The sequence below is a fragment of the Prionailurus viverrinus genome, chromosome B1 (genome assembly GCF_022837055.1).
Source record: "Prionailurus viverrinus isolate Anna chromosome B1, UM_Priviv_1.0, whole genome shotgun sequence".
Taxonomy (NCBI): domain Eukaryota; kingdom Metazoa; phylum Chordata; class Mammalia; order Carnivora; family Felidae; genus Prionailurus; species Prionailurus viverrinus.
The window spans coordinates 95,714,687-95,738,588 of record NC_062564.1 but is presented as its reverse complement, the minus strand read 5'-3'; the positions used below and the strand labels follow the sequence as shown (position 1 = coordinate 95,738,588).

At 38.4% G+C, this 23,902-nt stretch overlaps 1 long non-coding RNA gene across 1 annotated transcript in view; it reads left to right on the top strand.

Moving 5' to 3' along the window:
• Window positions 1–331: 331 nt before the first annotated feature.
• Window positions 332–23,902, top strand: part of LOC125164542 (uncharacterized) — a 96,440-nt gene continuing 72,869 nt past the window's right edge. The window contains exon 1 of the long non-coding RNA XR_007151801.1: window positions 332–442. This is a non-coding gene — a long non-coding RNA (uncharacterized LOC125164542). The remainder of the gene's footprint in view (window positions 443–23,902) is intronic.

Genomic DNA, 23,902 nt, shown 5'->3' with positions numbered 1-23,902 from the left:
GAAACCTCCTGTTGTCCTGTAGAATGATTACAGAATATAGTCTTAAAATATAGGCAGATAAGGCACTGCAGTGAGGTGCAGAATGATGCATCAACAGGGGGCAAAACGGTTTCATCTGAGAAGTCTCTGAAACCAATTCCTAAAAAGTACCACAGACTTCCATTTTCACCAGAAATTCTAATAGCTTTTAAAACACCTAGTGGCTTTTAGATGTTTTCACGTATAGACCCCAGCGTTTTTTCTCACTGATAAAAGAGTAGAACCTGCAGAGAGGTATGTTCACTGATCTTTAGGGTTGGAGTTCCTTTGTCCTGTCTCTGTTTGTCTCCATAGGTCGCACTCACACCTCCACCAGCATATGGTGGATTGGACAGTGCCCTGGATCCCAGTCAGAGGAGCTGGAGTTATTCCTGGGCTCCCTACTGACCAGCTAAGTGATGTGGTAAGCAATTTAATCCTTTTCAGTCTTGTTTCCTTATTTGGAAGAGGAGATTATTAGGATTATTTTTTTTTAATGAGATAATTGGGACTAGTATGAATATAGTATAAGATAATGAAGTTGACATGTCCTGTACAAATAATATTTTTAAAATACTACTATAATTGTATATCTTCATCTAATTAATCTACTTCCCTACCATCTACCAGGCCATTCCTTTTCTTGATTTTGGCCCTTCCACCCCAACCTTGTTTTTTTGCTGCCATCTCAGGATTCACTTCTTATTCTTAGTTGTTCTCTTCAACCTGACTGATCGATCGTACATACTCTGCCACGTGTTCACTGACTGGCTATTGGTTTCTTAGTTTGGAAGGGTCATTTTGTTACTTACATATGGCTTTGTATGTCCTTATTTAGCTCTGGCCTTGTGAGGCCAGAGTTGTAACATCCTCCCAAATGGAGACTATGGCCTGATCCTCTAAGGGACACCTTGGGTGTCCCTTAATGACATTATCTACTTGCTCGGCCTTCTGAGAAAAATCAGTCTTTCTGAGGGCTTTCCTTCTTAATGGACCACCTGTACCAGAATCACCCGGGGACTAACAAAGATGCATATCTCTGTGTCCTACCCAGACTCACTGGGTCAGATTCTTGTGGGCTATTAGTTTTTCATAAATGCTCTTTATTAGGTTGAGAAAGTTTTCAATTCTTAGTTTATTAAGGATTTTTATTGTGAGTGGGTATTATATTTTGTTGGGTTAAATTTACAAATATTTTGTTAAGGATATTTGCATCCATTTTAATGGTGGATATTGGGCTGTAGTTTTTTTGTTATCATGAATTTGGCAGAATAATAATGGCCTAAAAAAATGAATGAGTCTCCTTGTCTGTTTGCTGAATGATTTTGTATTGTTATTATTTGAATTGGTATTATTTCTTCCTGAAATGTTTGGTAAAATTCATCAGTGAAGTCACTTGGGCCTGATGCTTTCTTTAAAGGAGGAATTTTTAGGTGGGAATGCAAAGTGGTGCAGCCACTGCAGAAACAGTATGGAGGTTTCTCAAAAAGTTAAAAATAGAACTATCCTACAATCCAGCAATTCCACTACTGGGTGTTGGCCCAAAGAATATGAACACACTAATTCAAAAGGATACATGCACTCCTTTGTTTATGACAGCATTATTTACAATAGCCAAATTATGGAAGCAGCCCAAATTTCTATCAAAAGATGAATGGATAAAGAAGATGTGGTATATGGGTGCCTGAGTGGCTCAGTCAGTTAAGTGTCCAACTTTGGCTCAGGTCATGATCTGGTGGTTCACGAGTCTGAGCCCTGTGTCAGGCTCTGTGCTGACAGTTCAGATCCTGGAGCCTGTTTCAGATTCTATGTCTCCTTCTCTCTGTACCCCTCCCCTGCTCATGCTCTGTCTCTCTCTCAAAAAGAAACATTAAAAAAAATTTTTTAAAGGATTATATTTTAAAAAAAAGATGTGTGTGTGCATACACACACACACACACACACACACACACCTATATATATAACAGAATATTTCTCAACCGTCAAAAATAATGAAATCTTGCTATTTATTATGAGCAACATGGATGGAGCTAGAGAATATAATGTTTAGTGAAATAAGTCAGTCGGAGAAAGACAAATACCATATGATTTCACTAGTGTGGAATTTAATAAACAAAACAAATAAAAAAATTAAAAAAGAGATAAATTTAAAAACAGACTCTTAACTACAGAGAATAAACTGATGGTTACCAGAGAGGTGGTGGGTGGTGGAATGGGTGAAATAGGTGATGGGGGTTAAGGAGGACACTTGTGATGAGCACTGGGTATTGTGTGGAAGTGTTGAATAACTATAATGTACACCTGAAACTAATATAACACTGTTAACAACACTGGAATTAAAATTGAAAAAAAGAAAAAACATCTCTCCTATTCTGAATGACAGCCTTGTTGGATAAAGGATTCTTGGCTGCATACTTTTCCAATTCAGCACCTTGAATATTTCCTGCCGCTCACTTTTGTCATGCTAAGTTTCAGTGGACAGGTCTGCTACTACACTTCTGTGTCTGTCCTTTTAGGTTAAGACCCATTGTCCCTGGCTGCTTTCAGAATTCTCTCTTTATCTTTGTATTTTGCCAGTTCCACTAGGATATGTCATGGTGTTGACCTGTTTTTGTTGATTTTTGGCAAAGCAGGAAAGAGTATCCAATGGAAAAAAAGACAGTCTCTTTAGCATATGGTGCTGGGAGAACTGGACAGTAACATACAGAAGAATGAAACTGAACCACTTTCTTACACCATAAACAAAAATAAACTGAAAATGGATGAAAGACCTAAATGTGAGACAGGAAGCCATCAACACCCTAGAGTAGGGCAACAACAGGCAGCAACCTCTTTGACCTCAGCTGCAGCAATTTCTCGCTTGACACGTCTCTGAAGGAAAGGGAAATAAAAGCAAAAATGAACTACTGGGACCTTATCAAGATAAAAAGCTTCTGCACAGCAGAGGAAAGAGTCAACAAAACTAAAAGGCAACTGATGGAATGGGAGAGATATTTGCAAATGATATGTTGGATAAAGGGTTAGTATCCCAAATCTATAAATATCTTCTCAAACTCAACACCCAAAAGCAAATAATCTAGTGAAGAAATGGGCAGAAGACATGAATAGACACTTTTCCAAATAAGACACCCAGATGGCCAACAGACACATGAAAAGATGCTCAACATTGCTCATCATCAGGGAAATACAAATCAAAACCACATTGAGATACCATCTCACACCGGTCAAAATGGCTAAAATTAACAACTCCGGAAACAACAGATGTTGGCAAGGATGTGGATAAATGGGAACACCCTTGCAGGGTTGGTGGGAATGCAAACTGGTGCAGCTGCTCTGGAAAATAGCGTGGAGGTTCCTCAAAAAATTAAAAATAGAACTACCTTACGACCCAGCAATAGCATTACTAGGAATTTATCCAAAGGATACATGAGTTCTGATTCATAGGGGCACATGTACCCCCATGTTTATAGCAGTGCTATCAACAATAGCCAAATTATGGAAAGAGCCCAAATGTTCATCAACTGATGAATAAAGAAGATGTGATTTATATATACAATGGAAAACTACTTGGTGATGAGAAAGAATAAAATCTTTCCAATTGCAACAATGTGGATGGAACTGGAGGGTATTATGCTAAGTGAAATAAGTCAGTCAGAGAAAGACAGATATCATATGTTTTCACTCATATGTGGAATCTGAGAAACTTAACAGAAGACCATGGGGGAAGGGAAGGGGAAAAAATAGTTTCAAACAGAGAGGGAGGCAAACCATAACAGACTCAAATACAGAGAACAAACTGAAGGTTGATGGTTGGGGGGGCGGAAATGGGTGATGGGCATTGAGGAAGGCACTTGTTGGGATGAGCACTAGGTGTTGTATGTAAGTGATGAATCATGGGAATCTACTCACGAAGCCAAGAGCACACTGTATATGCTGTATGTTAGCTAGCTTGACAATAAATTATATTTTTTAAAAAATGTAAAAAAAAAAAGAGTTGGAGGCTTAACGACTGAGCCACCCAGGCACCTCTGAAATTGCTATTTTTAATATTTTTCCCATGTTAGTACTTGATTTCTATGGAATGGAAATCCTGTCTTGGTATGTCACCATTATTAGAGATAGATCTCTACTCCTTTCCTTAGAAACATTCTTTTTTCTTTGCTGCTATGACCCTGAATGTCTTGCTACCTTTCTGTCTATGCTTGAAGTTTCCTTTAAATATTAGAATTTATGGCATTTAGAATAAACCACTTTTTAAAAAATGTATAATTTCTTTCCCTTCTTCACACATTCCTCTTAGGTAATCTTATTGATTTCTACAGCTGTAATTGCCACCACATGCTACTGCTGAGATTTATATCTCCAGTGACTTTTCTTTTGAGCTCCAGACCCTTATACTTATCAGCTTTATTCTTTATCTTCACTTAGCTCTTTTATTTGCACCTCAAAAACTAGTCTAGAATGCAATATTTTCTCTCTAGCCTTAATCTTCTTCCAGGATTCCTTATCTTACTAATACTGCTATCATCCACCATTGTTCTTTGCATGCCCTTAATATATCCATTCCTCTCTCTATACTTCCATAAATAATCAGTCTCCAAGTATTGACAATTTCATTGCCTAAATATTTCTTGAATATGACCATATCTTTTCACTTCCATTGTCATTGTACGAATCTAAACCATCATCCTTTCCATGAACTACTTAAGAGCATTTTTAATTTTCTCTCCAGATATCTGGGATCATCTTTTAAAGATATAAATCTTATTATTTCATGTGAAAACATTTGTATGTCTTTCTTATGCCTTACAGATAAAAAGGAAAATATTCAGCATGATCTATATGACCTTACATAATCTGGTCCTTCCCAGCCATTTCAAACTCATGTCACACCCTCTGTGTCACTTTCTGCCATTCACTCTCTAAGGATCTTTAAGTTCCTCAAATATACACCTTCCCTGAGAAGACGTTGTTAGATGCTTTCAAGTATACCATAACTCTTCATGCCTTTTATCACAAATTTTTTTGTAGCTGTTTAATGTTTTCCCTGCTTATCTGTAGGCTCCATACCCAAAAACCCTGTGTCTTTTTTGTTCATTACTGTATCAATATTATCTAATGGAATGCAAATATAAATTCAGCTCTCAAAAATGTGTTTACTGAAAAAATACAAAGGAATACAATTTTGTATTTATTGGGCATATTCCATTTATGTATATTTTCTGATTCACTGTATGGTCACCAAGATTAGAGAATGACAGAATTTTACAATCTGGCTAGTCCAAAGATTATAAATATAAAATAGGGTCAGCTGTTACCGACGTGTCTTTCCTTTAAACCTTCTGCTTGCAGACAGTTCTCTCTCTACTTGGCTAGGCTCCTCACTCTTTCCTCATCTCTTTCTGATATTTTATGACTCTTAGCAGAGGTCGAACAGGAAATTATTGGAATAGTGGAAATAACCCCCACTGCCAGGTGTTTCTTTTTTTTTTTTTTTTCCTCCCCAGGTATTTCTTTACAATTTTCCTTAAAGACTTTGTTCTGTTTAGATACAATGTCATTTTTGTTCTGTTTAAAATGGAAATCTCTTCTTTTAAGGCACCGTATATGTTTATCTACTAAATAGTTAACACATGCAGGCTCTGACACCAGTAAATTCCACTTACTTGCTATATGGCCTTTAGCAAGTTTCTGAACCTTTCTACAGTATCCTCACCTGTAAGAAGTATGAATGATAGCACCTACCACATGGACTATAAAGTGATAAGAATGTTTGACTCTTATTAAATACTTAATAAATATTAACTTATATCTAGTTTCTCTTGCTATATATTACACTTTTCCTCTCAAATTATGGGGCCCATTTGCCACTTAATTGTACACAATCAGAAATCTTGGGGGAGAGACATCTATATCTTGCTCCATCAGATTGTACATTCCTAAAAATGGGAACCATGTGCTATCACAGTGCAATATACTTGAACAATTCAGTAAATATTTGTTGATGGGATGTCCTAATTCTGGAGTGCCTGGGTTGTTCAGTTGGTTAAGCGTCTGCTTCTTGATCTCAGCTCAGGTCTTGATCTTAGGGTCGTGAGTTCAAGACTCATGTTAGGCTCCATTCTGGGCCCGGAGCCTGCCTATATATATATATATATATATATATATATATATATATATATATATATATTCTCCACTTTCCATTCAAACTATCAATTTGTTTAATTTTAGTTTAATTTAGTGTATTTATTTTATCCCATTAGAAACCCCCAAATTAGTTTACATTAGACTAATATCAGAAGTCATATATTTTTAATTAGCACTGATTAAGGCAGTTACCATTAATAAACAAGGAAAACATGGAATAAGCTGACTCTTTAAAATCTGTAAAATCTTCTGGATGTGGGGCCTTGGTGAAAGTCCACTTATTAAAATGTTTAAAATATCAAGGGCCATGAGACTGCCTTGGTATCAAAGTAAGGCCAAACAAAACAAAAAGAAACATGGAAAAAAGATATGCCAGCTTCAAATAGAGTAACCAGCTGCTGTGGATACCTTTCAATCAGTCGGAGTTATGAACCAATCGCACAGTGTAAAGTTGAATAGAGGTGAACAAAATTAGGTCAATTGATGGAACTATTTTAACAGGCTAGTCAGAGCACAAAAAGAAGAACAACAACTTAACTTGGTATACTGTCATCTGCTGGATAGGAAGCTGAAGTCCAGTGTGCTTTTGTTATTAAGGTGATTCACATTTGATGAATTTGAAGGAAATATTCTGTCTTTCTCTAATTGGTTGGTGTTATAGATAGACCTACTTTACTTTTATTGCCACTTTTCACTTCTGTCATCAGCTGGAAGCACTCACAGCTGAGGCTGGAAGGAGGCATAATAAAGAGGTTTTGCTTGGTTCTCTGTGGTCTTCGCTTCCTTAGTTCTCCATAGGAGAGCAGTGCTGATTGAGAAAGAAAGGGACTTAAGGAGTCAAAGACAGGGACACTGGCATCTGTCAGAATCACATCTCTTAGGCTGCTTTAATCAGGGTCAAGGGCTCATGGGAGAGGAAAACAATTCCCTACCTTCTGTTTTCTTTTGTATGATATTTATCATGTTTTCTTTCTGAAAGAAAAAGAAATCCCCTTTTCCCATGTAATTCAAACCTGAAAAGTTACTTTTATTTTTCAATTTTTCTTAAACTACTTTTTCCATGATTTACATGAATTGCACGCGCGTGCGTGCACGCATGTGTGTGTTTTAAATTCTACATCCCTCTCCCCATGGCCATTCAATTTTCTCTCCCACTCTAAGTATATTCCCAGAGAATGTGATAAGGCTGGTCAAAATGTAGATACTTGCAATCGCTAACTTCAAGTAAATCATGGAAGATTAACTTTATCTTTCTATAAAAGATAGAATAGTGTGTGAAATGGGCAATTTGAATATTTCCAGGAAAGAGGATTCTTGCCTTACTTGATTGCTTTAAACCAATTGGAGAGATAAAAAACATTGAACACTTGCTCCCCCCAGCTCTTCTCCTACCAGGCATTCTCTCCTTTATAGAACTCACATTGACAACATAATGAACGCACAGCACAGCTGTCAAAGGAAATGTTTGAGCACTTGTGAAATTACAGGCTGCTGCAGAAATGACTTAAGCATGCCATTACCTCTTGCTGCATTTAGAACAAATAAGCCACCTGCCCTTTAGGTATTATCTGATCTGTTTGAATAGACTGCTATATAGACCCACACAGAAGACTCCAAACATTCTCTCCTACAATTCTGCTCAAAGAACTGCAGCTTCAGCATCTCAGGCTTCCTTTTCTCAGTGCTTTCCTCTTCAAGCCAGCTTTCGCATACATTATATAAACAGTCACACCGTGTTAAAGGAAGCCTCATTCTTGTGATGGCAGTTACTTAGCCCTGGACTGCTGTATCTGCAAGCTATGCTGGTCTGACTTAAAGTCTGTGTACCCTCTTGCCTCTACAGCAAATTGCTTGATCATGAATCCACATCATAACTAAAATCCCTTTCTTTGCAGACATGGATTGAGTTTCAGAAATGTTTTGTGATTGCATCATCAATCTAAAATGGATGAATTAACTAAGATATCATGACTGGATTACCATAGCTATTATCTCCTCAGCAAGGAAGAAGCTTTTAGGTTTGTGCCCTTAGGAGCACCACTCTTGCGTTTCTATGCTCTTGGCCAACACCCTGGCTCAGGGACGCTTAGTGGCTCCTGCACCAGTCAGGGCCCTGGCAAGACACCAATGGCTTCCTGAAAGTAAGTGAGTGTGAGAAGTATATGGAGGAAAGTTTGATAAAACATTTATTTGCTAAGGTATGGGCACAGTACAGGAAAACCATCAGAGATAATATGGTACTTCAGGGCTCCTGGGTGGCTGCTGTTATCACCTAGGACTGAAGGGATAAGGAGAGAGAGCAGCTTCCTGGTCTTAGGGTATGGGGGGGTGGTCATGGAGCAGACTGGCTGACAGGAGCTGTGACCTTATGTTAGGACAGGTCACAGCCTGCCCTAGGTAACCTCATAGTGGAGGGAGGTTGAGGAAGTCTACACTTCAAGCTCACTCTCCTGCTTCCCCCAGACCTCCTGTGGGTCTTCATCATTGGCTAAACTAATAGAAATCCAGACATAAAGGGAGATGGTGATTCAGTCAGTGTCCTAGGTGAGAGAGCAGATGGATAATCTTGGAAAGTGGCCTTGAGGACAAATGGACATTATCTAGCTCACTTCTGAGGAGAATAAATATCTAATGGTTCAAATGATTTTTAATGATTTGTTTCTTAGTAACCTCCTCCAATTCCCATTTATGCTTTAAGTGGCAGCCAATGTATTGTTCTTAAAGTATAGCTTTTTCTATTGCATCCTTACTGAAAGACCTGTGATAATCACTCCATAGGACATAAAGTCCAAATTCTTTTTCATGGAATTCAAGGCCATACACATATTCTTTCCAACCCACTTTTGAGCCATTGCTAGTCACCTCTCTGTTACCCCAATTTATTTCTTTAACCTGGTAATGTCCTAAATTTCCCCCCTACCCATTCACTCTTTTCCCCTAATCTAGATTTCTTTTAATTCTTGATAACTTCTTCCTTTTTCTTTAAGACAAATCACAAACATCACATTTCCATGAAGCTGCCTTCTGCCATCCTAGCCAGAAATCATCCTTCTCTCTATTATGCTGTGATGGCATTTTGCTTGTTTGTCTGTTTTCCTTATAACATTTAATACATTCTGTCTTATGATTAATTGTGGATATGTCTGCACATGTCTCTTGGTAGACTGTAAACTATATTGGGTTGAGATATGCCAAGAGTGAAGAGAGATCGGTGGAGTTCATGGGTGAATCCAGGTTATGTCTGAGTCCATACATAAAAAGAAGGGCTAGAAGTACAATGTTCGTCTGATAAATGAATGAAGATATGAATACAGGAGAAAAAAGCCAAGAGGGAATCAGCTCTTGGAACACTTCTGGAAGCAGTGAGTGTTAGGATGGGGATAATGTAAATGATTACAATTCCCTGACTATGAACAGAGCTGTGATGGTGAGAACTGCACTTGGGGTTCTGGTCATCTGGAGCATCATCCCTCTGGCTGGCTGTGATGAAGAGTTGGGTCAGTCCAGGAACACGAGTATTTTGAAGGCAGGGATGATGTTTCATTCATTTTTGTTATTATCGTTCTCTCCTCCCCCTATGTCCCCTTAACATAGTGTCTGGAGCTTAGCAGGTGCACTAAATATGTTTGTTGAATTGACTGGAAGTCAGCAGATTTTATTTATATAAAAATATTGTATGGAATGTGAAAAGATGTGTGTACATAATGATGATCTGTTAAGAACAGTTAAAAGATATCCTGCTGTAAATATTTTTCAAAAGTGCATCTTTTGTATTTTCAGTGTAGGCTGTTGTACCCACCTCAGGTGAACTTGCCTTCAATAATGTCTGCATAATTGGGATACATTGGGTACCTGATGTCTGTATCCATCAAGTGCTTATGTGGGGACTGAGTAATGGAGGACGAGGAGGAGATAAGGAAGTGAATTTGAACTGTGGTCCTGAACATGTTGATGATGTAGGAAATATTTGCCCATTTCTCAGATGTCTTCACTTATGGCGTGTTGGAGTGGTGTGAGAGAATAAAAATTGTCTAATTCTGTGCCTTCTGAATCAGAACTGCTTGGGCTGGGTCCTGATGAAAATGTCAGTTTCTGAGCCCCAAGCTATGTTCCTGAATCAGAATTTGAGATGATTTCTGTGAACACTAAAGCTTATGAATCTTTGCCCTGGATCACTGAGGGCACATTAAAATCACTTGAAGAGACTTAAAAAATATTGAAACCCTAGTCTTCCTTCTCTCCCTTCTAGCAAGTCTAGTTTTAAGTGTCTGGAGTAGAATTTCTAGCATCAGCAAACCTCAAGCTTGTCTTCAGTAATAGCACTTCTTATATGGGCCTTTGAAGCCTACCACATTGACTGATAGGTTGGAAACAGCTCATCCTAAACTCATGGGGACATAAAAGACAGACTAACTCATGTGCTAAGGAGAAAAAAGAGAGTGGTAGGAAACCATCAAAGCCTAGACGGTAAGGGTGAAGGCTCTGGAGTCTGAAGCCTGGGTCCCAATCACGGCTTTGGCACTTGTGAGCTCTGTGCTGGCAGGCATCTTTCTGTGTGCCTTCTGAGTATCATAATAATACATCCCTCAGAGTGTTGCTCTAAGAATTCAAATAAGTTAATATAAGTAACTTAATATAAATAAAGTATTCAAACAGAGTCTGTTTGCAATATTATGACTTGTAAAGAATATATATTTGGTCATTCAGAGGACCAAAATATATTTTTCATATATATTTGGTCCTTGCTCACAGTTCCTGGTTCATGGCAACCAAAACCCTTGGAATTTCTGAAGGGTTGAGAGTGATAAATATTGTCTTTTGTTATGTGAATGAGGCTACTTTTTAAAAAATTTTTTTAATGTTTTTATTTATTTTTTTGAGACAGAGAGAGACAGAGTGCGAGTGGGGGAGGGGCAGAGAGAGGGGGAGACACAGAATCCGAAACAGGCTCCAGGCTCTGAGCTGTCAGCACAGAGCCCAACGCGGGGCTCGAAGCGGGGCTCGAACTCACAGACCGTGAGATCATGACCTGAGCTGAAGTCAGACGCTCAACCGACTGAGCCACTCAGGCGCCCCATGAGGCGACTTTTGAAAGCACCTGAGGTTGGCGTCTGGTTGCCAAGAAAACAAGCCAAGTGATTAGAGGGCTGGAACTTTCAGTCCTACTCTTCAACCTTTTGGGGGGGGGAGAGAGACTGGAGATTGAATCAATCACCAATGGCCAATGATTTGATCAATCATGCCTGTGTAAGGAAGCCTCCATAAAAACCCAAAAGGACTGAGTTCTGAGAGCTTCTGGGTGGGTGAACATATGGAGATTTGGGGAGAATGACTCACTCTGAGAGAGAACATGGAAGGTCTGGGTTCTTCCTGCTTACTTTGTCCTATATGGCTCTTCTATCTGGCTGTTGATGAATTATATATATCCTTTTGTATTAAACCAGTGATCTAGTGGATAAAATGTCTCTCTGAGTTCTTGAGCCACTCTACACAACTAATTGAACTTGAGCAAAAGGTCCTGGGAACCTCTGATTTGTGACCAGTCAGAAGTATAGGTGACAACCTGGGCTTGCAACTGGCATCTGGTGTGTGTATGTGCGGTCTTATAGGACCGAACTCTTTACCTGTGGAATCTGATGCTGTCTCTGGATAGAAAGTGTCAGAATTGAGTTAGGTTCTGACACACTGAGATTTGCTTGTTGGTTCCACCATGTTGGAAATTGGGTGTTCAGAATACCAATTTCTTGTCATACCGTAAGACTGAATAAATGTTAGCCATTGTTATTATTATCAGTAATTACAGGAAAGAATTATGTTTTCCAAATCTGGTGATAGGAAGATAAAAGGGTGTCAAAGGGCTAGAGGTTATGCATATTTTGTGAGACTCAGTGGCCAGAAATAGGAACAAGGAGTGGAGGTAGCTGGGAATTTGATTAGGATCATAACGTGGAGCATTTTAATAACTAAAGCCCTCTAAAGTAAGGAATGAATGGCTGTGTAAGGTAATGAATTCTCAGTCTCTGGAAATTTTCCAAACAAGTTGGTTTAGCATTTATTTGGAACTTTATAGAGAGAAATGCATGGAAAGGGTAGCAATTTGGACTATAAATACAATTGATAAACCCTGAAAGTGCTTTATAAACTGTAAAAGCACCAAAGTCCAATTAGTTATTATTTCTACCATAATTACTTTGAACAGCTAGCTCTTAGAGTCCATAGTCCTATGGTTTTATCTTAGTTTTTGGAAATCATTTTGGTCACTTTTCTCCAAATCTTGTTGGAGGAAGCAGTTAAGACTAATCACTAAAGGATGAAGATGTGTAGATGGCTTTAAGGCTTTGGTTTATCATGAAATGTGACTATAGCCAGGTTTGAACAGATGTAAGGGTGGCTGCTACATAAGACATAGACCAAACAATGCTCAGAAAGTTTATTCTGCTAGGATTAACATTTTAAAACATGATGTTGTATTTTAAACATGAAATTCAAAGAACAACTCATTTGTATGGCAATAAATCACTTTCTCAGAGCACTGGAGATTTTAATTAATGCGTTAGAGGCAGCACCCCTTGAGTCTCAGCTTGTAGACAAAGCTAGGGCTTTCACCACAGTTCTTTTATCTCAAGTCCCAAATACAAGCAGAATTGCCTTAGACCTCTAGTATTTGTTTGAAAAAGATGTATAGAGTAAAGGGAAGAATTAAGTGGGAACAGTCAAATGTGTGCATGTGCGTGCAGAAATGCACGCATGTGTGTAGCTTTATGAATATATTATTGCTGTGGGTAGAACTGTGTTCTCTCAAGACAGGAATGTTGAGGCCCTAACTCCACACGTGATAGTGTCTAAAGATGAGAACTTTGGGATGTAATTAGGATTAGATTATGTTATGAGTATGGGGTCCTTGTGTGAGATTAAAGCCTGTCAGTTTATAAATTGGACCCTCGACACAGAGGGCGAGGAGAGACTGAAGAAAGAGGCAGACCATCCAGATTGGAAGGTAGCAGTTTTAATAATCAAGGGAACCTATCTATGAGGCTTATCTTGCAGCCATAAGACAAGGCCACAAGCTTATCTTAGGCACCCATCCACCAGAATCTTAACAGTTTATATAGAAGCCTTAATTGAGTGCAGTTATGTATTCAGTCAAGATGGTCTCAGAAATATATTATTTTCTCAAGGTTGTATCTTTGAAGCTGGTTCCTACTGTGGGAATGGTGGGCAGAACATACATTCCAAGTAGAGGGGAGAGGGTGGGAGCCTTCAGTTGCCTGGGTCTAGCTCATGGGTCATCTGGTGGTCATATCCTCTTAGTAATTTCCCCCAACAGTGCCCTTCTAAAAGGGAAAGAGAGAAATCTCCTGTCCTCATTCTATGTTGCACACAAAGATCAAGTCATGTGAGCACACAGGGAAGTGATGGCCACTTACGACTCCGCCCAGAGCAGAAGCCTCAGAATGAAACCTACCTTGCCAGCATCTTGATGTTGCACTTCTAGCCTCCAGACTCTGAGAAATAAATTTCTTTCATTTAAGCCACCCTATGTATGGTATTTTATTATGGCATCCCAGGCTGACTAAAACAATTATCAAATGTTTTTCAGATTACAAAGTAATATGTATTCATTTATTCACTCAATAATCTTTAGTTGAGCACCTAGTATGCATGAGGCCTTGAAGGTTAGAAAGATGGATAAATCATACCTTCTGTCCTTCAGAAATTTAAAATGGTGTATGAATAATGTAAAACAGAACAGAATAAATGAGGATTTAAGGAAGGTATTTCAAAATATCTTATTCAAAAAATAAGGATTTAAAAAATTTTTAATGTTTATTTTTTGAGAGAGAGAGAAAGAGAGAGAGAGAGAGAGAGAGTAGGGGGGGGGCAGGGGCAGAGAAGAGAGAGAATCCTAAGCACGCTTCAGGCTCCAGCTGTCAGCACAGCCCGCAAACCATGAGATCATGACCTGAGCTGAAGTTGGATGCTTAACAGACTGAGCCACTTAGGTGCCCCAGATATACCTGATTTAATCCTTACTGAGGGATGGTTTTCCAGAAAGTTTTCCTGGAGACTGGCATATTTGACCCAAGACTGTAAGGAATAATAAGCTTTTTTAAAGGAGAGAAAATGAGGAGTGAGGCTAGTGCAGAGTTGGAGTAAAGGCACGGAGGATTGAAAATGTGTAAGCCTATTAGAAAACTAGTGTAGGGGCGCCTCGGTGGCTCAGTAGGTTGAGTGTCCAACCCTTATTTCTGCTGAGGCCATGAGCTCATGGTACATGAGATCGAGCCCTGCATTGTTTTTTTTTTCCTGACGACTTGGAGTCTGCTTGGGATTCCCTCTCTCCCTCTCTTTCTGCCTCTCCCCTGCTCGTGTTTTCTCTATCAAAGTAAATAAATAAACGTAAAAAAAAAAGCTAGTATAAAGAGAGATATATATCTGTGATCTGAACTGAGAAGCCTCACTTATTTCTGCAACTTAGCTAGCAAGCCCACACTGCCTAGTGAGAAGTTGAGTGGCAAAGAAATAAAATAATAATTTTCTGGAGTGAAACTGATCCTTTAGGAAACTGATAAAAATATTATTAGTGTAGAATTAAATTTTCTTTCAATTTAAATAGCTGCTGTGTGTTTTTAAATTTTTTTTTAAAAATTTTTTATGTTTATTTTTGAGAGAGAGAGAGCGAGACAGAGTGCAAGCAGGGTAGGGGCAGAGAGAGAGGGAGACACAGAATCTGAAGCAGACTCCAGGCTCTGAGCTGTCAGCACAAAGCCTGATGCGGAACTCAAACCCATGAACCATGAGATCATGACCTGAGCCAAAATCTGACACCTAACTGACTGAGCCACCCAGGCGCCCCAATAGCTGCTGTGTCTTAAGAAATATCCAACTTCTTAACAGCAAGAAGACTTAGGTTTGCCTCAAACTCACATTTGTGTATTTATAAGTAGAATTTAAATATAAAGGATGGGCTCAAATCCTAATGATAAGGTAGCTATAATATATTAAATGGCTCTTCTGGATGGAATATTTGTGGAGGACGTGTGAGGCAGGTTATCTAAGGAGCTTCAGTTGGGAAGATTGAAATGTTGATATTACAAGCTGGTGCCAGAGTGGAGGTAAGGATAAGGGAAAGTTAGAGAAATTTTGTAAGAACAGAGGTAAGTTAGACCAGACATTTCTCATGCCATCACACTGATTTCTGCCAAGTCAGTTATCTTTCACTCTGTACTCCCAAAACAGTTTGTCATTCTGATGAGACACTTCCATGTTGTTGTCTGTTTGTTTGCCTTGTCTGATTCTCCAGCTAGAACATGAGCACCTTGAGGTTGGGACAGAAGCAGTTATTTTGTAGTTCTAGGGTCTAACATGGGGCCTGGCATATATTATTTACTTACTTAAATAATTGCTGAATGGTGGATAAATTGATGATATGGCATGGCTGAAATTTTGCAAAACAAAAATCTATAATACAGGATGATTGAATAGACTTTGAGAGTAGGAGTAGTTAATTTTGGGACTTAAGTTGAAGGACACAGATTAAGACTGCAGGTAAACATTACATTGATTTAGTATTTTTTAAGGTAGGGAGCATTTTCTGGGGGGAAGGAGGAAGAATCATTAACAAATAACTGTTCTCATGGTCTAAACAGTGGAACAAGCAGGATGAAAAAGACAGGCACACAATAAGCATCGAAACTGATGTTTGATTAAATACGATAGAAAATCATATTTAAGGTGTAACTTTACAACATCAAGACTGATCTCCATAAACTATACTGGAAAACATTAATAACTCATGGAAGCGTGAGGCATCATTTTCTAATAACCTTCCCCTTTTCTTGCTGATTCACGTCTAAAGATCAGAAGGTGCCCTGAAAGCAAGGACCAGCAATGAAGAAGCCAAGAAGTGTTTACTTAGCTACCACGGACTAGTTTTATGAGGGGCTACTGGAGTCCCATACCCATATGTATGTATATTGCAATCCTTCAAGGATACTAATAGACGGAAGTTTCATTCCAATGAAAACGGCTTGTTCTACCAAGTGACTGGCTTTATTCTATCAGCTATTGCAGTATCATATCCCATGCCGAAAACAATCTGCTATGTCAGTTGCCATTTTCCAATTATTTCCTAGCACCTTTTTCCTTCATATCTGTTGAGACAAAATCAAAATTTTAAAAACATGTGGAATTCATAGCTCATAGTAAAACAGACTGTAAAATGCTGAAAACTTGAAGCTTTCATCTGGCCTGGCAGGGAAAACTCTCCGATTCTAATTTGAATGAGGCCAGAGATGCACAGAATAATTTGAGTAGCTGCTGGTTAATGAGCTGTGGTTTACAGGTTGGGCCTCTGCATGCTTCCCCTGGAGTACATTGCATGCTAAGTAATCCACTCTCATTATACCCTCAGCCCAAGGAGCAGCCCATTTGGAGGCCATGTAATGATGTGATGTTATATATCACAAAAATTAGAGAGAGGGAACAAGAACTGGTAGGTCATCTTGACTCTCCCCTGCTGGGGAAGGCTTGTTTCCCACACTGTTTCCTTGAGTGCTTTTGTCCAGTCCAGTTTTAAATGACCTGGACAATGGAGCTCAAACCTCTTCCCTTGAGAGGCCATTTGGCAGTCTAATAGGCTTTGCTGTTAGCAAACTCTTCCTTGATGTTCAGCCTAAGTTTTCCTTTGCTCAATTTCATCTCATTACTGCTGTTATTCTGCTTTTGTGCACCCTAAACAATTCCTCTCTCTCCTTCATGTTTACCCTCTCCTTGCGCTTGTAAATGTTTTCCTCATATGTCTTAGTCATTGCCTGGCCACAGAATATTTGCTACAGTCTTTTAAAACTTTCTGCTCTTCCTGCATCCACGTTTGTAACTCCCCTCTGAGTTCTTCCCTCTTTGATCAAAACTTTCCTGATTTGCCAGGGCTGGGAGCAGTATACTGTATTTCATAGTAGATGATGCTCCTAAGGGCAACATTGGGGCATTCTTCCCCTGCTCTGTGACGGATGTGTTTGTGTACACAGGCTAAAATTGCATTGCTTCTCTTTGCTGGCAAGCCACCCTAAGAAAGTTGAGGCCTGATGTACTATCAGGGCTCACACTCTGTTGAACCAGAGAGAAGAGTTACTCACCTGGCAGTGGTGATTGGGCATGTGCATTTGGCCATTTTTCTTTTCAGAAGTCTGCTTTAGGCTCTTGGCTTGATTAAAGTTTGATTAAGTACTGAAGAAAAAAACAAATTGCCCAAATAACAACATTAAAAATAATAATACCTTGTCCTCTGAAGCAGAGCATTAATTTTTTTCTCTCTCTTTTTTTTTCCTTTTTACTCTATAATTGTAATGTGATGATGGTAAAGTGAATAAGCTCTAACCTTAACTGTTGGAGGGAAACACAGGGTGTTACAAAAGATTTTTTTTTTTTTTAAGAACATTGCAGTTGCCCAGTTTGAAGGGATTGATAAATGAGAGAAAAACAGGAATGAGAAGTTATTAAGCCTCACCTTCCTTTTGCTCCTCAGAAATGAATTCACATACATGTGGAGGTCAGACTCCAAATGGAAAGAGTCTCTGAAATATTCCACTTAAATTATATTTCATGAAATGCAAATAAATATTCAATAACATAATATTTACTACAACATAATTTGACAGATATTGTGTGGATGCATTAGCTGTCTGTACTGTTTACTCCAGTCATCACAGTATAATGAGCAAGAGCTGTTTGTTATTTATTGCTATTCATGATTCTACTTGTTTACCTTGAAGTAGCATCGAGCTCATTTGTTTAGTTATTTTGGGGGTTGCATCCTAGATTGGTTCCTATACAACCTGCAATGATGTGGCATCACTTGAAACACTGGTCAGGAGAAATCTTATATATATGTATTTATTTATTTTTTTGCTTGATTTAGCTTACTGCACAGGCAGGTGGGGGTTGGGTTGGTGCTGCAATCTTCTGCAGAGCTCTGCTATAGTAAAAATTCCTACAAACTAGGATGTTTGACTAATGGCAAAAGCTGCCATTCATGTGCCAGGCACATTTTTTGATCTGTAGTAAAAATATTTATTGGCAACATGATTAAAAATGTGACCCTGCGTTACCTGTTATGTAGCATTTGACAGTCATATGCCTTTGAGGTTTGCAGGTACTGTGGTGGTCACTCTTGGCTTTTTGGGAAAAGGTAAAGCTTTAAGTATGGCCCACAAGGAGATTCAAATTCCTTGTTAGAGATAAAAGACTATACATGGACATTTAGAAAACTATCAATGGTAGTAAACCGGTAATGTTCTATAAATTCATACTTTTATATGTTAAGTAATATAGGAAAGCCTGAAAGAGGGGCACAGGCTTCAAAGCTATGTGAGCATTTACTGAATGCTTCCTACCTTCCAGCAGTAGTGCTAAATACTGCAGACAGATTATCTCTTTTAACTCACATTTGTACTCAGTAAAATCTCAGAGATGTTAAATAACTTGATTAAACTCACACAGGTATTATGTAATGAACTTGAAAGTCATACTCTGAGCTTTTTCAATGCAGAGCTATGGTATTAATTGCTATAAAAAAAGATTTGAACTTGGCCTTGTAATGTGGATATTATTAGTAATTCAGGTGCGGTACATATATGTATATATGTGTATATGTATACACAAGACATAATGGCACATGGTAAATGAAGTCCCACTCTGCCAACAGAGTAGGGATCTGCATATGACCCAGCATAAATGGAGATCTTTCTCTACCTGTTTTCAAATCTTAACCTTAATCTTTGGACACAAAGAATGTCAGATTCCCTGACAACATTTATGGCAAGAAGAGAGACAAAGATAGCTAGATTTTTCCAAGGATACAGGTTCTAGTGCTGTGGAGTATAGGGTACTGGAGAGTACTAGAGAGAGAAGCTATACCAACATATGCGAATCACTAATGCCCTGTCACTGCAAACATTGTGGTTCAGTTGTATCCATGGAATATGATTCAACTCAGATTAATATTCAAGACAGAAAAGAGTCATAAAGACCTTTTCCCTCCTCATTCTACTCATGATAATAAAGAGGAAGAGAAGGAACTAGGCATCCCATGATAGGGGTGAAGTGTGACCATTAACCACATTAGAGATAGGAGAATCTTTGGTTTGCTGAATGTACAGATTTTGATGGGCCACTGGATCATCTGAATGGATATATCATATGGATGACTGGTCCTACACTGGTGAGGAGCCAGGGCTTGAGGTGCAGGTTTGGAAGTCATTTGCATTGAGATATCAGGAAAGAGCAGAGGGCAAATAGAACCTTCAAGAGAATTCACTGGAAAGGGGTTATTAGTTGGAAGACAGTCCAGTAAAAGAAGTAGAGTAAAAATGGCAGTAGAAGGTGGTAGGGAAGAAGGGAACAGAACAGTAACTCCAAAAAGATGAGAATTTCAAGTAGACTATAATTATCTATACAAAACAGTTTAGAGAGACCTAAAGGGATATAATTTCTAAAAGGATTTTAATCAAAAGGGAGTTAATGATGACCTTTCAGAGAATAGTTTCAGTAGATTGGAGGAAATGGAAACTTAAATTATGGGTGTCTAGTAGGGAAATATTGATAAAAAATATAAGTTATAGAATGCATGTATCTCAGTTGTGGAGGAAGAGCAAGATATCTCTAAGAGGGAAGCAAGATCCAAGATTATTATTATTTGTATGGAAGAGAGGTAGGAGAAAGCAAAATGGTAAACTGATCATGAATTACAGTAATGCTTATTATTACCTGATATTCTTGTTTATTTGCTTATAATTTATTTATTTGCTTATAATTTATTTGCTTGTAACTTATTACCTGTCACCTCCAACTAGAATGGGGGCTTTGTTGACCATGATCAAATGGTAATATTACTACTGGAATATAAGCTTTGTGAGATTTTGTCTCTTTTGTTCTTTGGTAGATTGCCAATACCCCAAACAGTGCCTACCACACTGTAAGTGTTCAATAAATATTTATTTAATAAATGAGTAAGTTAATGAATTAGATTCTAGCATCTACAGTAGTGCTTCACGCACAGTTGTGTGCTCAAAGCCCCACATTCAATATTTAACAAATTAATGGTGAATAAGAGATGAATAAGGCAGTGATAAGACCCAGTGGAAGCTAAATGACATTTATTTGTAGTGGGTGAAGGTAACATGTTCTATATCTTCCTTTATAAGTGTGGCCAAAAGTAATGGAATAATATTGTTAATAAGAAAAAAAAAAACTTTTAATGTCTTTTGTAACTCCACTGTACTGTAGGGGCTATTATAACTGCTTTCTGTTTTGCAGCTTTGTTTAATTCTCATAGCAGCCATATGGTGAGAACCATCATCATTCTCATTCTACCAGGAAGAAACTGAAGCAAAGGGAGGCTTAGCAGAAAAGATGATCATGATGAATCAGGATTTGGAGGTATAACTGTTGTAACAGATTGGGCTGACAAATTCTAATATGATGGTGAAGACAACATTAAAATGGCTTTCTCTGAAGTTCAACATGATGTGGAGCCCAGTGTAATCAGGAGGCAAGCATTCAGAACTAAATGAGAGTGATGAAAAATGGCTTGGTGAAAATAATGGAATCATAATATCAGAGTCAAAAGGTATTTTAGAGATCACTTAGCAGAATTCCCTAACTTACAAAAACATTTTAAGTAAACTTTTACTGAAATTTTTCATTTTTCAGATTAAGAATGTAGGTCATAAATCATAGTATTATAACAATACCTGTAATTTTTTTCCCATTAAAAATCACAGATATTTTCAGATACTTATAATTACATCAGATTTTTCCATTTTTATTTAAATTCTAGTTAACAAATAGTGTAACACTGGCTTCAGGAATAGAATTTACTGATTCATCACTTACATATAACACCCAGTGCTTAACACAAGTGCCATTCTTAATACTTACCACCCATTTAGCCCATCCCCCACCCATCTCCCCTCCTTCAATCCTCAGTTTGTTCTCTATAGTTGAGTCTCTTACGGTTTTATTCCCTCTTTTTTACCCCCTTCCCCTGTGTTCATCTGCTTTGTTTCTTAAATTCACCATATGAGTGAAATCATATGGTATTTGTCTTTCTCTGGCTGACTTATTTCACTTAGCATAATACACTCTAGCAAATGGCATGTTTTGCATGTTGTTGCAAATGGCAAGATTTCATTCTTTTTATGGCTGAGGAATATTCCATTGTATATATATCACCTCTACTTTACCCATGTGTCAGTTGATGGACATTTGATTCTCTCCATAGTTTGGCCATTGTTGATAATGCTGCTATAAATATCGGGGTACATGTACCCGTTTGAATCTGTGTTTTTGTATCCTTTGGGTAAATACCCAGTAGTGCAATTTCTGGGACATAGGGTAGTTCTATTTTTAGCTTTTTGAGGAACCTCCATACTGTTTTCCAGAGTGGCTGCACCAGTTTGCATTTCCATCAACAGTGTAAGAGGGTTCCCCTTTCTCTACATCCTCACTAACATCTGATTTTTCCTGTGTAATTAATTTTATCTGACAGGTATGAGTTGGTGTCTCATTGTGGTTTTGATTTGTATTTCCCCAATGGTGAGTGACGTTAAACATCTTTTCATGTGTCTGTTGGCAATCTGGATGTCTTCTTTGGAGAAGACTTTATTCATGTCTTCTGACCATTTCTTCACTGGATTCTTTGTTTTTGTGTGTTGAGTTTAAAAGTTATTTATAGATTTTGGATACTAATTCTTTATCAGATATATCATTTATAGCAGATATTTTGAAGTATCATTTATAATCATTTCTGCCTCAAACTTACAGTGATTTTAAACCTGCCAGTAAACCATTTTATTAATTGAATTAAGAAGGAAGCATAGATATTATTATATCATAATTTTGTTTTTAAAATATTTGATAACTATATTTTAATGTAATTGGTTTTCTTTGTATTCCTATTATTTTATTTTATACATTTAAATGCATTCTTCTGTGGGACACCTGAGTGGCTCAGTCGGTTAAACGTCGGACTTTGGCTCAGGTCATGATCTTGCGGTTAGTCGGTTAGAGCCTGATGCTGGGCTCTGTGCTGACAGCTTAGCTCCAAGCCTGGGGCCTGCTTCCGATTCTGGTCTCCCTCTCTTTCTCTCTGCCCCTCCCCTGTTTGTGCTCTGTCTTTTCTCTCTCTCAAAAATAAATAAACATTAAAAAAATTAAAAAAAAAATTTTAACGTTTACTTATTATTGAGAGACAGAGAGACACAGAGTGTGAGCAGGGGAGGGGTAGAGAGAGGGCGAGACATAGAATCTGAAGTAGGCTCCAGGCTCTGAGCTGTCAGCACAGAGCCCCAGGCAGGGCTCGAACTCACAAACTGTGAGATCTTGACCTGAGCCAAAGTCGGTCGCTTAACCAACTAAGCCACCCAGGCGCCCCCCAAAAATATTTTTTAAATAAAAAAAAATAAATGCATTCTTTTGAGAAGAGTTTCACAGGCTTCATCAGACTGTCAAAGGGGTCTTTGGTCTAAAATGATTATCCCTGAAGAAGAAATGGAGGCCAAGAGGTCTTATGGCGCCAAAGATCTCATGGGTCAGTAGTGTCAGATCTGAAGCCAAAACTTGGTTCTCCTCACTTCTAATTCAGTGAGATTCTCACCACTACCATACCGGTACACTTTGGTGTGGAGGAGAAAGAGAAGTTTTGCTTACAGAAATGGAAGAGTCCTGGGAGTGTTATGAACTGTATGTGTTCCCCCAAAATACACATATTGAAAATCCTAACCTCTAATGTGATGGTATTAGGGAGTGGGGACTTTTGTTGGTAATTAGGTCATGAGTGTGGAGCCCTGATAAGTGGGATTAGTGTCCTTATAAAAGAGATACCAAAGAGCTCCTTTGGTCTTTCTGCCTATGAGGACACTGGAAGAAGATAGCTGTCTATGAACCAGGAAGTGGGCCCTCATCAGATTCTGAATCTACCAGTGTCTTGATCTTAGACTTTCCAGCCTCCAGAACTGTGAGAAATAAATGTCTGCTCTTTAAACCAACCAGTCTATGGTATTTGTTTATAGCAGCCCGAACAAAAGAAGATGGCATATGGAATGGTTGGAGATGGGCAATTGCTCATTTCATCTCCTTCTTCAACTCTCTCTTATATGCATGTTGAGTAAAGAGAAAGTGAACTCTTCAGTCTAATGTGGTGGAGAGGGTATTGTGAGCAGCTTCTATTTGGGAAATCTGTGCCCAGTATTGGATGGATTATTATTTCTTTTATTTCATTATTAATTCCCAACTTAACCTGCTCAACTTCAAAAGAGCTTGAGTCAGAACCCAGTCTGTTTGAGATTCTGACATTTCTTTTTGCTATTTATGCTTTTGTAAATCTACCAAAATTTTCCAGAGATATTTTAATATTATAACTTGCCCAATTTGGACACTGTTTCCATGGGAAGCTTTCCAATCGTCTTTGTCTTCCTGGAGAAAAAGTAACTGGATACTCCAGGGGAAAATGAATTGGGAGAGGAACTAAGGAAGTGCTAGAAGAAGAGTGGGAGAAAGGAGAGGGTGATTGGGGACATTGGTCTGAAATGCAAACCAATGCAAAATGCAAAAGGAATTCGATAGGGTACAGCCAAATGGTCTAACTGATAAGGCTTATGTGGGTATTCAGTTTAGGATATAGTGGCATTGTTAGACTATTTGTTCAGGAAAGTTTTTGTGAAGAACAGTGAAAGGG